We start from the raw sequence: 16,909 nt of genomic DNA, 5'->3' as shown, positions 1-16,909 counted from the left end.
ATGATCTCTTCCAAAGACACCATTAAGCGGGGGTTGGGAGAGCAAGCATCAAGGAGAGCGCCACCTCCCCATATATAATATAATTAAATCAAAAAAATGCAGCTCAATCCTTATTTATATATATATATATATTACTGAGCATTTATAGAAGTGAGTATAAAGCCTATAAAGTTCATATTTCAGAGCCCAGTACCAAAGTGTTTCTGCATAAAATAAACGATGTTGTTTTTCTGAGTGAATGTTGTTGTTTATTTTCAGTTGTCTTTAATCAACACTATTCCTTCAGACTGTTATATATGCTATGACTGCGCATCAGTTGCATTGGTGCAATGGAGTATGGAATTGGAGTGGAGTTGTGTGGGTAGTTGCTGACTATTTCTTGTTCCCTGACATCACATCTCTATCAAACTTTTGTACGTCAATGCTATTTAGTGTGTCGAGATAGGATTGTGGTGGTCATAAGGTCCTGGGGGTTGGGTACAATGGTTCTGATCCCAAAAGCTTTCTCTAGCCTTGCCTCATAAGTGCAGTGATGCAACAAGTTACTTTCTTGAATAAGTAAAGTATTATTAACATATTTTGGATTGTTATACTCCTATACAGTATATGTAATTCATAAGATCCTGCCACTATCATCAGTGAACCTCATTTACCAACATTTTTTTGCACAAATGCAGTTAACCAGAGCTCGATTGGCTCCTATGGGTTACTTCCCAAGAAAATTGTCCAATGTTAGAGAAAGAGAGACATCGTTACATTTAGCTAAGTTACCTGAGGATTTTCTTAGTTGGGATCCCACTGCTGAAATTCAGCCTTGGTGTCATGCATAAACAAGCTATTTACTTTTTTATTTCAAACAATTTGTGTCTGATCTGGATTGTAATAGTGTAGACTGGTTTTCATAAGAATTTCTTGTGTTCCCAATAGACATATATTAGAAGAGCAAACGATGTCAAGCCTGATTGGTGGGTTTCAAATAACTATTGGCAGACTTAGGCAGAAGTCTAAAGCTAATTTTATACAAGCCGATTCATGTTAAGAGAAGCACATTCATGAAAGATCCTTTGCTGACACCTAACCAGGTTTGAGTCTCAAGGACCAGTCATCTGATTACACAGTGAGGGCCAGACTATTCAGTTGAAAATAAGTGAATGGACCAAGCATATTCCTGCATATATTGGTCAGCTCATGCAAAGCAAACAGGAGAAGAAGGGTTGCATAGTTAACAGCATCAAAGCTAAGTAACAATCAATTTATAATGAATGTCCTTTATAAATTTGCTTAAAATAACATAATGTAATAAATATAGAAACTCCTTCACGTGTGATACATTCCCTTATAAAGTGAGACATCAATAAAGGTTAAGGCGATAAGTTCTACAATGGCACTTCTAGGAAATGTTTCCTTTGATTCATGAAATGTGCTGATATGCTGAATGCTGTATGGAAAGTGCTATGTTTATCTGGATACTATACCTATTTCCATATCAAGACAAATAGTATGGATGATTCTGATGCTTGCATTTTATATGGGTCCAAACCGAGGCAGTGGAACTAGTAAAATAAAACCAATTTGGGAGATGGTTACAGAAGCTTGAAGCTGGCTCATCACATTGTGATATGGACAAGCAGTTGGATAATTTGCAATACAACTGCTTTATAGCTTCTCTTTAGGTACAATATAGAACTGACCAGTGGTGAAGTTCGATTTTCCATTGCCTTAGGCTAAGGGCACACTAGGCGATAGCGCCGCGATTTGACTCGCGGCGACTTTTCGCCGCGACTTTTAATCCGCAATCGCTGGGGAAACTTTGGCGCTGGCGTCTATGGGGAATCGCGTCAAATCGCCAGTGTAAAAACACACGCGGCGATCTTTTTTCTATTGTCGCTCGAAATCGCCTAGCGAGGCGATTTCGAGCGACAATAGAAAAAAGATCGCCGCGTGTGTTTTTACGCTCGCGATTCCCCATAGACGCCAGCGCAAAAGTTTCCACAGCGATTGCGGATTAAAAGTCGCGGCGAAAAGTCGCCGCGAGTCAAATCGCGGCGCTATCGCCTAGTGTGCCCTTAGCCTTACACTGGTATGTGTTGACGTCTATAACAGGGGCTGTGCCTGGCACCAGGTTCCCATATGATCCAATCCATAGCCAGAATGCTCACTGCAATTTGACATTCCTCTTTTGTGGTCAGTTTAGTATTACCATATTGACATGCTGCCAAACAAATGCAATGGATTGAAGACCCCGGGATTTCACCGTTTACAAATAATAACTAAAACAAACCTAAAACCTTTACAAAGATTATAATATAAAAACGAAACCTGCATTTATTACATGATAAGGAGTCGGTACAAAGAATTTATTTTATGCTATACACCAGGCTTTCATAGTCGCACTTTCCAATACCATCTACCATGGGTTTCATACATCATTATCATTATGGGACAGTCACTAAGCTCACACAACAGGTTATAATCAGACAACGTAGAAAACAAAACATGTTTGGTCTGCCTTTTTTGTAGGAGGCAAGGGTGTGCGAGAGCCTGTTGTGTTGCAGACATAAGGGTCATACGTTATATGTACAGTGTGTATTTATTAGTGATGTGAGATGTAAATAACATATATTTAACAGTTACAACTTGTAAACATAATCTCACATTAAAATATGAAAAAACGCCAGCGACTTTTTTGGAGTACAGGATATGATGTCACTGACATAATAATGTTGATGGTGCAGCTTCATCTTATCAATTTGCCAGCCAGAACCTGGTGTAATAGACTTTAGCAAAAAGGGTAATGTATAGAAAAGTTCACACGTTGATAAATTTACAGATCAGCAATCGCTCACCTGGCCAAACATTTGCCTGGTGAAACAGGGCGAGAGCTTTATCGATAGCCAATTGTCTTCTTCACATTTTAGGGAATTGGCGATGTCCCTGTGAATTGTCATTTTGTGTTTCATTCTTTAGTAAATTTGCCCCTAGGAGTACCTACCCTTATAGCAGCCTCCTGCAAGCAAGTTGTTGTTAAAAACATTTTAGGATGAAGTGTGTTTGCCCCGTGGACCCTCTTCAGAAAATATAAACAGTAACTATTTATTATTACATTGCGTGGAACATGACAGCCGTGAGCAATATCCAATATAAATGACCCCACAGTTCTGCTTCGTTTTGTAGGGTTCTCACTTTCAGTGCCCTCTGTTAGTTGCGTATCAGTGAATTGCAATATTCTTGTCATTGGGTACAGTTCATGTGACCCCTCTATGGAAAATATTGGCACTCTATACTAAAATCAGTCTATAAATGGCACAAGCTTTAATTTTGCCGGAAAACTAAACAGATCGTGTTTCTCTGACTGGACAATGCATCAATCTATTAAATAAGCAGAGTGAGGGCTACTGCTTTCCATGAATTGAAGAAGCTCATTATGATATTCCTGGAATCATATACAGTAAATAGGCAGGGGATAAAAATAGGACTTTACAGACATCAGGTTCAACATTCCTCTGGTGAACCCATGGGATAAATGACTGTGGCTGCTGACATAAAAGCCAGGACTTTTTCTTATTAGCTGCAAGGGAAGAAATCTTATAAATTAAAGAATACATTTCCTAAAAGCATTGCTATGACATGTTTACCTTGATCTTTGTTTATGAATTCAGGTTCACTTAGACTTTAAGCCCCTATTTATATGTCACAGCAGATATTGTATTTGCAATAATAGTTTTGATTCAGTCAGCACTATATAGCACAGAAACAGTTTATGGCGCGGTAAACATTTACTTACATAGAGTAACAGGCTGCATATAAAAAGGAAGACCAGTCCCTGTACAGTCTTAAAAACAGGGTAAAATTTTTTTAGTTTTTTGTTGCTACACTGCATACAGTGGTTCTTCTGTGACGATGGAGTCATTTACTATGCCAGGGCCATATATACTGTATATAAAGCATTCCTCCCAACTGTCCCATTTTTCGCAGGGCAGTCCCTATTTTGACAGCTCAACCCACAGTCCCGGATTGTTTACTGAAATGTCCGGACTTTCTTTTTAATCTCATGCACTGAACAGCCAGAAAAAGACACAATGTTTTAACTTAATTGGCTTTTGGCAGAGAAACCACAGAAATGTGTTCAAACTTTCATTACCTGACAAATTTTGTAAAATATACATGGTAATTAGGGGGTGTGGCGACAAAAATGAACATGGTCAAAAAGATTTCGACGCACTCCGCCAGTCTGCTGCACACAGGTTTGCGGGGCTGGGGACGGCTTTGCGGGGAACTATTCTGGCTGCAGCACTTACTTGATTTTTATAGGAACGTGTCAGTATCGCTTTCAGTAAAGCATCTTTGTGAAGTGATTTACTGGTATAATATTCATCAGTTCCAGATGATTTAGTGGAATGTGCACACATACAGGCATATGAAAAAGTTTGGGAACCCCTCTCAGACTGCAAAATATTTTACTCCACTTTCAACAAAAAAGATAACAGTGGTATGTCTTTCATTTCCCAGGAACATCTGAGTACTGGGGTGTTTTCTGAACAAAGATTTTTAGTGAAGCAGTATTCAGTTGTATGAAATTAAATCAAATGTGAAAAATTGGCTGTGCAAAAATGTGGGTACCCTTGTAATTTTGCTAATTTGAATGCATGTAACTGCTCAATACTGAACACCAATTTGGTTGGATTAGCTTGTTAAGTCTTGAACTTCATAGGCAGCTGCGTCCAATCATGAGAAAGGGTATTTAAGGTGACCAATTGCAAGTCGTGCTTCTGTTGTGACAGCATGGGATCCTCAAAGCAACTCTCAACAGATCTGAAAACATAGATTGTTCAGTATCATGGTTTAGATAGAGGAAGGCTACAAAAAGCTATCTCAGAGGTTTAAACTGTCAGTTTCAACTGTAAGGAATGGAATCAAGAAATGGAAGGCCACAGGCACAGTTGCTATAAAACTCAGTCTGGCAGGCCAAGAAAAATACAGAAGCGGCATATGTGAAGGATTGTGAGAATGGTTACAGACAACCCAAAGATCACCTCCAAAGACCTGCAAGAACATTTTGCTGCAGATGTTGTATCTGTACATCGTTCTACAATTCAGCACAATTTGCACAAAGAATCTGTATGGCAGGGTGATGAGAAAGAAGCCCTTTCTGCACTCACGCCACAAACATTTGTTGTATGCAAAAGCTCATTTAGACAAGCCACAGTCATTTTGGAACAAAGTGCTTAGGACTTATGAGACAAAAAATTAGTTATTTGTTCATAACAAAAAATGCTTTGCATGGTGGAAGAAGAAGATCTCATCTCACTCAAGAAAAACACCTGCTACCTACTGTCAAATGTAGTGGAGGTTCCATCATGCTGTGGGGCTGTGTGGCTAGTTCAGGGACTGGGCCCTTGTTAAAGTCGAGGGTCGGATGAATTCAACCAAATATCAACAAATTCTTCAGGATAATGTTCAAGCATCAGTCATAAATTTGAAGTTATGCAGGGGTTGGATATTCCAACAAGACAATGACCCTAAACACACTTTGAAATCTACAAAGGCATTTATGCAGACGGAGAAGTACAATATTCTGGAATGGCCATCACAGTCCCCCCGACTTGAATATCATCGAAAATCTATGGGATGATTTGAAGCAGGCTGTCCAATGTTGGCAGCCATCACATTTAACTGAACTGGAGAGATTTTGTATGGACGAATGGTCAAAAATACTGCCATCCAGAATCCAGACACTCATTAAAGGCTATAGGAGGCTTCTAGAGGCTGTTACATTTGCAAAAGGAGGCTCAACTAAGTACTGATGTAATATCTCTGTTGGGGTGCCCAAATTTGTGCACCTGTCTAATTTTGTTATGATACATATTGCATATTTTCTGTTAATCCAATAAACTTTATGTCATTACTGAAATACTACTGTTTCCATAAGGCATGTTATATATTAAAAGGAAGTTGCTATTATGAAAGCTCAGCCAATGATAAACAAAACTCCAAAGAATTAAGAGGGGTTCCCAAACTTTTTCATATGACTGTAATATCAGCAGACTAACGGTCTCAAATATATTTAATGCCTATCACTGGTCATTTCTCTTAATTTGGCCACCAGGGCATCTACGGGATTCACAATGAACAGAAGTGTAGGATAACTAAGCTACATGGTACTACCAAGACAAGTAAGGTAGGTAAAGTAAAGGCAGATTGACTTCAGCTGATATTCAAGATACAAGCCATGAAGTATAGTGAGAAATTATGACAAGAACAAAAATAAGAGCCATGCATAAACAGATGGAGAACAGACATGGTGGACATATTAAATTTGCCATTTCTGATCATATAACATTAACATATTAAACTAGTACTGCACTAGTAATCAACTAGTAATCTACTAGTAATCTACTAGTACTTCACTAAAATGCTTCTTCAATTTGGTATATCTTATATTTTGTTGTTGACCCCTAAATGCAGCTCCAAGAATTTAAACAAAGCAAATAAAAGAAAGATGGAGATACCATGATCTCTGACATTAGGCCGGCAGATAAACTCATGGAATATTCTGGTTTAAAAGCCATTCATTATGATCCCATATGAACATCACTCAGCCGCTTCCTTTTAAAAACTTTCCATTGGAAATGTCTGCTGCGCCAAGCACATATAGAAAAATGACTTTTACATTAGTTGGAGAGGGCCTAAAGGTGTAGTTCACCTTTACATGAACTTTTAGGATGATGTAGACAGTGATATTCCAAGACAATCTGGAAGTGGTCTTCATTTTATATTTTTTGTGATTTTTGAATTATTTAGCTTTATGTTAAGTAGCTCTCAAGTTTGGAACTTTGGCAGCTATCTGGTTTCTATGATCCAATTTACCCTAGTAACCAGGCAGTGATTTGAATTAGAGACTACTGAATAGAATTATTACAGGTATGGGACCTGTTATCCAGAATGCTCAAGACCTAGGGTTATCCAGATAAGGGATCTTTTCTGAAATTTGGATACTTTAAGGGGGTTATTTACTAAGCTCCGAATGCCCGAAATTCCCGGAAATCTGAAAAAGTCGTGATTTTTTGTGTTATAAGTGGCTTGAAAAAAAAAATCACAAATTTTTCGGAATTTATTAAACCCCGAGGGCTAAAAAGCCCAAATATAAAATCTGTTGGGGTTGCATAAAAGTCAATCGGAACAGTCCCATTGATTTTTGGTTGTGTTGGGGGTTTTGGGCAATTTTACAATGTTTTCTGAGCTTTTGGAGGAAAACTCCGAAAATTTAAGGGAGTCTTCAGGGAAATTTCACGAAAAAATCGTGAAATTCTGAGCTTTTCCCGCAAAGGTCATTTTCGGGAAAATGTAATAATAAATAAGCGTGGAAAACCCGAGTCGGTTAGAACGGAGTTTGTAGCAGCCGATATTGATATAAATTCGGACCTTGATAAATAACCCCCTAAGTCTTTGTTATTACTAAAACTGTTTAATAAATGGAGAGAAATGAATGGATTTTTAAAAATCTGAATTATTTTTTATAATGGAGTCTTTGGGAGGTGGCCTTCCCATAATTCAGAGCTTCCGAATAAGGGGTTTCTGAATAACGGATCCATACCTGAATTAATAAAAAAGTAACAATAACATAGTATTATCACAAAGCAATAGTTTTTTTTAGATGACAGGGTCAGTGACCCTTATTTGAAATTTGGAAAGAGGCAGAAGAGGAAGGGAATAATTCAAAAACGATAACAAAATGTTAAAAACTGAAGACCAATTAAAATATTGTTTAGTAAAGGTAATTCTATATCATGTTAAAAATTAAGTGAACCACCCCTTTAATGGCAGTGGGAAGTTGTTGACGATGTCAGGGACACTCTTTCCATTTCAAAACAAGCACCCTGGTCAACTGCAAGCAGGACAGCTAAACTGAAACCTTTACAGTACATAAGATGTTATAAAAGGTGCAAAATGTGATATAGGTCTAATTGTCAATAGCAGTAGATAGCAGATACTGGTCACTAAACGTCTTATTGGTTGCTATGAATTACTGCACCACAGTAACACAAACTAAAGCAGTACAGCAAAATACTGCACTGCAAACTTGTATTACATTAACTTCTGGGGGAATATTTATTCTGCCTCTTTTCTCTTAAAAAAAGGATATAAAACCCCAATTTATCTAAGCTTCTTCCTTTCAGGGTCTGTAACAGGCACTGGTGGCCCAGAACAAACAAAACTAAGCACCACACTGCCAGTAATTTATTGCAGGCTTTGTGTGCAAAAAAAAAGATGAGACATTTTAGACATTTGCCCAGTGTGTCATTGTGCGGGGATTGCATTATAGCAAGAACTGAATCATGGCTCTTACCATGTGGGAGTGCACAGCTTCTAGCAAACAACTTATTTCTTAGTAGTAATTTTGAATATCGCATTTAAGATTTTAGCTGCAAGGAAATACAATAAAGCAAGAGATGCAGCCAGCAAGCTGAAAAAGAGACATATCGAGGGTGTGAGATGTAGTAACAAGCAGGACACTGGAAAAGGAAGCTGGGTTTTTTTATCAGTGAGTTTCAAAGCAAATAAATATATATATATTAAATGGTGTAAGGATACTACATAGTATACAGTAGTGATGTGCGGGCCGACCCAATACCCGCGGGACCTGCGGGTGGCGGGTATATAAAAGGACCCCGGAAGTGCGAGCGGGCGCGGGCTGGAGCAGGACGGGTTATGGTCGGGTGCGGGTCAGGAAAACCCTGACCCGCACATCACTAGTATACAGTATTATGCATCAGTATTTAGTCCATTGAGTGTTGGTATGGGAGCCTTTAAAATTAGGACCTCACAAACCAGGTGACGATTTGAACTTTACCCTTAGTGGTATTAGGAGGAAGTTAAACAAGTTTTAAATGTCTCTATTAGAGAAGCAAGATTATTTTGTGTACAGTTTGCACACACTATGGTGGGGACCATATAAGGCTGCATCCAGCCCATCAGCCTCCAGTTATATCACCTAGATATGAAATATTAGTAAATAAATAATGGAATCATAAATAAAACGATAATATTGCACTGCATCTTTAACAAAGCCGTATGATGATGTTCAAAGAGAAACCAAGAGCAAATGGCAAATAATATGCAAATGATGAAGATGGTGCGTCAGTGCGTATGGAGCCTGTTATCTCAGTCACTGACCTCGTCACTCAGACCATAGGTAGTGTCCCTTTTTGCAGCAGAGGGGTTAACAAACAACATGTGCGTCTCTATTCTGAATGCAAAACATAGGACTTATTATCTGAACAATTAAACCACGATCAGAGCCCGTGAATAATGAAATTTATTCTGAAATGGCAAAGCCTCCCAAACATATTTCTGTCTTTCCTGTGCTGCAGTAAGTGACTCATAGGAAACGTGAGTCACTCCTTGTTATTCTGAGGAACAATCGGACCAGTTTATAGAACCTGGGGACTCACACCTCTTCTTTCATGCACTGTTTGTTAATCATTTGCAGGAAAAACACAGATCCTAGGCTGCTGGCAGGAACATATTCCTAGGTGTGCTGTTTGTCCATCAAAAGTCCATATGCTTTATCATATGTTAGCAACGAGCAGCGCTTTCTTGTTGTTTTGGATTATAAAAATAAGCAATTAAAATAGGTGATGATTTGTCATCATTTGAGTGTCACATTTCACGTGGTGTGTTTTATTTTTATTTATAGCAGGCAGAATGTAGAACCTCTGCAGTAAAAACAACAAATGTCTTATAAAGATGATAGATATGAAATGGCCAACGAAAACAAAAATAATTCAGAATGAAGGGACTGTTATTTGGGATGAAAGCTCACTCATGATGGAGAAGCAGGTGATGTCCATAAACATGGGCAAACTTTGCTCCTTTCCATGGTCATCATTTTAACCATATTTCACCAGATAATATCAGAGCCCCAGACCAGTATGGCAGCTGCTGATCCTATGAGTAAAAGCAAATCTGCAGATATTTCAGGATCTGTGTGCTAAATAAAGCTCCCCATAGACGCAACGATTCTTCTTGCCGAACGACCGATTTTAGTGAAGTCCGACCAATCCATTGAAATTAATATGTTCGAACGATCGAACATCTTACGATTTTTCGGCCGACATCTGTCAGGAAATTGATCGGCCAGGTTAAAAAATCTTTGTCGGTCCCAGTGCAATCTATCTATGTTTGCAGGGCCAAGCAAGCAGCTCCCCTTTGTTTTCCTGGCAAATTGGTCTTTTTAGTTGATGGTCAATTCGTACGATCGTTCCGAGAAAATCGTGGTCTCACGATGACGATTGCAATTACCTGCGCAATAATCTCTTCCTGAAACCCCCTGAAAAGAAAAATCTGAACACAAAACCTACATATAAATATAAGACATTTTCCGTAATATAGTAAGAAAATTATTGAAACAATTGCATTTATGTAATATGGGGAGGCACATTTATCAAAGGTTGAATTTCAAATTCATGTGAGTTTTTAAAAACTCCCCTAAACTCCCCGTAAATTCAACCAATCTAAATTTATTTTAAAAAATTGAATTTTTTAATTTTTTAAAATAGAATGAATGGAATTCAGCTGAAAACTTGAATCGCATTCGAATCTAATTCGATTCGAATTTTAAAAACTCCGTTGGAGTTTTTTCCCCCAAAAAAACTGTAATATCAGGATAAGGCTGCAAACAACTCAAAATTGATCCCTCTCCCATTGACTTAAACAGCAATGCGGCAGGTTTGAGAAGGCGAATGGTTGAATTTGAGTTCTTAAAGAGTATGATAAATCTCAAAAATCTAATTTTTAAAAAAAACTCAAATCGAATTTGAATAACTCCCTAATTGAATTTGACAGTTTTGACATAAAAAACTTGAATAATAAAAATATTAAACAAAAAAACCCTTGTATTCAGTATTTTATATTGGTAGACCCCCATGTTTGCCCCTAAAAGATTATTTTATATGGAAATAAAATGGAAAGCAACATGTTTAATTGCTATATGGTAATGTTTGTTTTCCCAGTTTTTCTACCAATGTTCCCTCTAATTTATTGAAGATGTTGCGCAATAAAAAAAATCACTGATGCCTGACACCCAATGACTTTACTCACTTGTGAGGTTAATATCATCTCTCCGCCAAAAGCTGTGCAGCTGCACTTGTATCTCACAGCCCGTAACTCATAAGGTTATATACAGTATGTATTGTAATACTATTGTGACTAGCAGTATGAATTTAAAGAGTGAAAATAGTATAAAATATAATCCAAGTTGGGCAAAACTTTTTTTACCTTGAGAAAGTCTACGGAGACAAAACACTTAGGCCAGGGGCACACATAACGTGCCTACCCAAGCAGAGGCGAAGTTGAAGTCCTGAAGCCATGAGTTCAATTCTACTGAACACCAATTTGTGTTTTGTTTTTGTTTTTAATCCCCTGGCCACCAATGTATTATTTTAATATTCTATAGGCCCCTGCCACCAATGTTTTTATAAAAAACATTTTTTGGAGCCCCAATTTTTTTTAACTTGTAAGGGGGGCCCTGGCGCCAATGTTTTTTAAAAAATATTCTTTGGGGCCCCAATTTTTTTAACTTGTAAGGGGGGCCCTGGCACCAATGTTTTTTTTAAAAAAACAATTTTGGGGCCCCAATATTTTTTAACTTGTAAGGGGGGGGGCCTGGAGCCAATTTTTTTTTTTAACTTATAAGGGGGCCCTGGCCATCAATAGCTTTTTATAACTTGTGTGTGGGGGGTTACTTTTTTAGTGCTGATGTCTGATGTCTGTGTGGTCTGTGTGCACCGTGATTTCTAATGGCGGCCCTGTCTGTACCACCCCAAGGCAGTCACAGCCTTTTAGCATTAAAGATCTGTGCCTCCAAAGATGCCCCAGTAGCTCCCCATCTTCTTTTCTGCTGATTTACTGCAATATTGAATATATTCAAGTTATCAGCTCTGAACTTGCAGAATGGGGAATTTTTCTTCCACTATGACTTGAATAATTTTAATTCACCTTATTTTATATTTTTCAGTAAAAATGGGAACACTTATGGGGCTGATTTATTATCACTGGGAATTGATTTAAGCTTGTGTTCTCTGGCATTGATTGCTTTTCTTTTATCTCGAGCAGTATTTAAAACCTTGCCAGGTTTAGACGGCCATCTTTTTTTTATGGTGATCTTGCTGTAATGTGCTGACACATATATTATATTTTCTTAATGAATATTACTAGGCAATACCAGCAGATTTTGTGTAGCAAAGTTGTTGAATTAATTACAGTATTTATGAGTACAATAAGTTTTTCTTTTGTGTACTCAAAAAATGTGTGTAGGTGCCAACAGTTTATTGGAACATAACACGTGTCTATCTGTCATCTAGATGTATTATTTGACATGGAAAAGGACTGTCATGTTCACAAAGGAAATTGCTAGTAATGGCTCATACTAACAGACTAAATGTAGTAACACCTTCATAAAACACAAAACCCTCACATCACACATCTGATTAGTTGTCCATCATTCTACAGTTAAAGGGCTGGTAAAATGTTTTTTAATTTAAAAACTATTTTACATTTTTACATTTCCACATAATCAATATGAATGTCCAGGAACTTTGTCTCCCCCCTAGAAAACATGGTTTATTTATTTTATAATACTTTCACTTCAGTATCGTGGATCTGCTGAAATCATATGTTTAACTACCTGGTCCATTGTGACTTCATTGGGAAGTGGTTGTTTCAAAACCGGGCAAAGAAATCTTTAACAAAAGGACAAAAACCAGACACACCACAATAAAGAAAAGAATGAGGGCTATAAAGGAATGTTTTTCTGAGTACAGGAATAAGAATTACGGTATATCACAACCAATGAATACATTTTTTCATTCTGATGTTACTGATAACAAGCCACAAGCCACAAAATGAGCTCAATTTACTGAACATGTTAAGCAAGTCACTCACTCTGTGTATGACATTAACACACTATAGATATGGCACACCAGGATATCATTCTCTATCATTCTCTATCAATGGAAAGTAAAAAATATATGTGTAACAGGTGCATATCATTGCTCAAAGTGCAAAAAAATAGTTTCTTAAATATTCAGCCATACAGAATCTGAAACCTTAAATCCTCATGTGACTATACAACTTAATGTGACCATTTTTTTCACAGTTGATCTAATTTTTAGATTTCTCCCAAATCTGAATATGGAAATGATAAAAATTCAGTTATCTTGCAAAAAGATTTGGTATTTGGCCAAATACATTCTGGACTCTATGCATCTCTGCTAAGTGGACTGAGTGTGTTTTTTGTGAACACATCCAACAGGGAAGGCCAATACATTTGGAGAGCCCTACATTTTATTTTATTGTATACCCAGAAGTATGGGAATTTTATGCCAATGAATGCACAGGTTGATGGTGCCTATGGTCTTCCCTCTTGAGCCTCAAAATATTTTGTACCTGTGGCTTGTGTCTCTATGAAATCACAAAATCTTCTCAATCATGGAAAGGTATGAAATCTTTTATCAAGAACCTAGATATCCTAAAAGCTCCAAATTATAGGAAGGTTATATCCCATAGGGGTTAGTTCAAGCAAATAATTCTATTTTTTAAAAAGATTTTATTATAATAATAAAACAGTGACTTGCACTTCCAAACTGAGCTGCATGAAGCCATACTGGTGGTAAAACAATCCTTTTGGGTTTATTTAGGGGGTTATTTATCAAGCTCCGAATAACCAAAGCTCGAATAATTCATCGTTTTCGGAGCAAAAAACTATGAATTTTTCGAGATTTATTAAAGTCCGATAGTCTAAAAACTCAGAATCCAAAACCCTGGCATCTAAAAGCTCCTGTATAAGGTCCCAGTGTCTGTGCTAATGTCCATACCGATACACAGCATAATAAATAGGCTACTAAATGTATGGTGATCCAAATTATAGAAAGATCCAGAAAACTCACAGTCCCAAACATTCTGGATAATAGATCCCATACTTGAATATGTGTCTATAAATAGCGCACATACACTTAATTTATGTACCTAACGGGTTGTTCCAATCTAGTGAGACAAATATTTCCTTCTTAAACTGAAAATCATTACTTACTATTCTTGTTTTCATTAGAATGTCTCCATCAGCAGGGTTCCAGTTTCTAACCATGCCAAAAGTGCGCATCACTGAACTCAGTTGAAGCAAAACTGCCAGGCACCCAATAAACAGTATCTGTGCCACCTGTTATGAATTCTAAAAGGAAATAAACACTCTCAGGTTGCAAAGGCCTCCAAATTGACAAGAAGGGGCCGATTCACTAACTTCGAGTGAAGGATTCGAAGTAAAAAAACTTCAAATTTCGAAGTGTTTTTTGGGCTACTTCAACCATCGAATGGGCTACTTCGACCTTCGACTACGACTACGACTTCGAAACGAAGGACTAAAAATCGTTCGACTATTCGACCATTCGATAGTCGAAGTACTGGGGCAAATTCACTAACGCGCGAAGCGCCGAACGCTAGCGTTAATTCGCTAGCGTTGGGCATTTTCGCTACTGCGCAAATTCACTAACAAACGCTGCGTAGTTTCGCTAGTGTTACTTCGCAACCTTACGCCAGGCGAATCTTCGCTAGCGACGAAACTACGCAAATTCACTAACTTGCGCAGTGTAGCGAACGCTACCTTTTACGCTAGACTTCCTTCGCCACCTCAGACCTGGCGAAGCGCAATAGAGTAGATAGGGATTGTTTCAAAAAAAGTCAAAATTTTTTCTAAGTCCCAAAAAACGCTGGCGTGTTTTCTACATGATGGCTGATAGGCTGAAAAAGATCAAAAATTTTTTGGGGCTCCCCTTCCTCCCCCCTACATTTCCTGACTCATGGCAACTTACCTAGACAGTGGGCACATGTGTAGGGCAAAATAAAATTTTTATTTGCAGATTTGAAGGTTTTCTAGGCATTTGTAGTGCAGATATGTGTTCCTCCATTGAAATTTGAATTTCGCGCCGTATGCAAATTAGCCTTCGCTAGCGCAACTTCGCTTTATATAGCGAAACAACGGTAGCGCAACTCCGCAACCTTACGCTACCCCTGTGCGCAACCTAGGATTTTAGTGAATTTGCGAACCGCTGGCGAAACTACGCCTGGCGAAGTGCGGCGAAGTGCGGCGAAGTTGCGCCTGGCTCAACTTCACATCTTAGTGAATTTGCCCCACTGTCTCTTTAAAAAAAACTTCGACCCCCTAGTTCGCCATCTAAAACCTACCGAACTCAATGTTAGCCTATGGGGAAGGTCCCCTTAGGCTTTCCTAAGTTTTTTTGATTGAAGGATATTCCTTCGATCGTTGGATTAATATCCTTCCAATCGAACGATTCGAAGGATTTAATCGTTCGATCGAAGGAATAATCGATCGTACTATCTGCGCTAAATCCTTCGACTTCGATATTCAAAGTCGAAGGATATTAATTCCCAGTCGAATATCGAGGGTTAATTAAGCCCCGAAGTGTCAAAATAAGAAGGGGGCTCACATAATCAAGAACCTTGTTTGCAACCTGTAGGGAAAGCTTGTTAGTGACATTTGGTACCAAAAGAGAGTTCCATACAGAGATAGAAATATCATGCAAATTAACCACCACCCATTTCTCTTCAGCAAATAGGATTTTCCCTAGGAAACTCCAACTATATATAAATGAGTTTCAATGATCCTGTGCAATGTATTTATAGATATCCCACCTGTTAAGGTACAGGTAAAGGAGGTTTCGCCATTAGCATAGCAAGGGTTACTACTGCATGATGATGTTATGGAATTCATACTGTAGGTTGGGTTTAAATTGAGAGAATTTTCTTTCTGTTAGAAAGAGCATGATTATTTCATGATTAAATAATCATCAGGAAAGTAAATATTTTCCATATTGGAATTAAAAAGAAATAACCCAACAGCCCCTCGCCAAAGTGAGAATTGTATTTGCATAAAGAAGGCTAAACGTAGCACAATAAAATGTTTCCATACTAACTGTACAGCCGTACTAAAGATGAAAGGCCATATTCAAATGTTAACAAAGATCTAATGTACATGTACTGATTCTATTGTAATGCAAAGTTTAAACCTTTCACCTAAGGTATTGAACAAACCCACATTAAAACCACGCGTACCATACCTATTGCCATTGATGTGGGTTTTTATATACAGATAATAAAACGAATAAGAAAATAAATTGTGTTTGATTGCAAATCCACAGTACAGTCAAATTCTACAATATTCCTTTATTATTTAGTTTTTCTCTAAATAAACTGTGATATCTGAAGGCACTGCTTATTGTGTGCAAAGGACTTTGTTTGTCTGAGCTTTGTATTTGTACATTAATATATTAGTGGGAGCTGTCATATTACTGATCATGGATGACACACTCACCAAAGTCAGACACAAAGCATTACACCTTTGATTCTGTTTGCTAGCAGAGAACATGGTATGGAGAATACAATGAATACACCTAGAACAAGAAATGGCATGTTATTGCCAAGGTATGATTTTAATTTGCTGTTTACTGGTTTCTTATGATCTGCATAAACCACTGCATCTTACTGTCTGTTTTAAAGGAAGACTCAAGCAGGTAAAATTACTGGGTGCATTTTTACCTGGGCAGTAAACCATAGCTATCAATCATTTTTTTAGCCAGCTGCAGGTTGAACACTGAAAGCAATCATCTAAATGGTCGCCATAGGTTACTGCCCAGCAGATAATTTGCCCAGTTTTTACAAAAAAAAACCCCAAAACTGGATTGCAATTCTTGAAGATGCATATTATCAACAGATTATCAACAGAAACCAGCATTCGCTGCTTTGAGGCAACCACATAGAGCAGTCATCCCCAACCAGTGGCTCCTGAGCAACATGTTGCTCAACAACCACTTGGATGTTGCTCTCAGTGGCCTCAAAT

The sequence above is a fragment of the Xenopus laevis genome, chromosome 1S (genome assembly GCF_017654675.1).
Source record: "Xenopus laevis strain J_2021 chromosome 1S, Xenopus_laevis_v10.1, whole genome shotgun sequence".
Taxonomy (NCBI): domain Eukaryota; kingdom Metazoa; phylum Chordata; class Amphibia; order Anura; family Pipidae; genus Xenopus; species Xenopus laevis.
Note: the sequence above shows the minus strand (reverse complement) of the source record.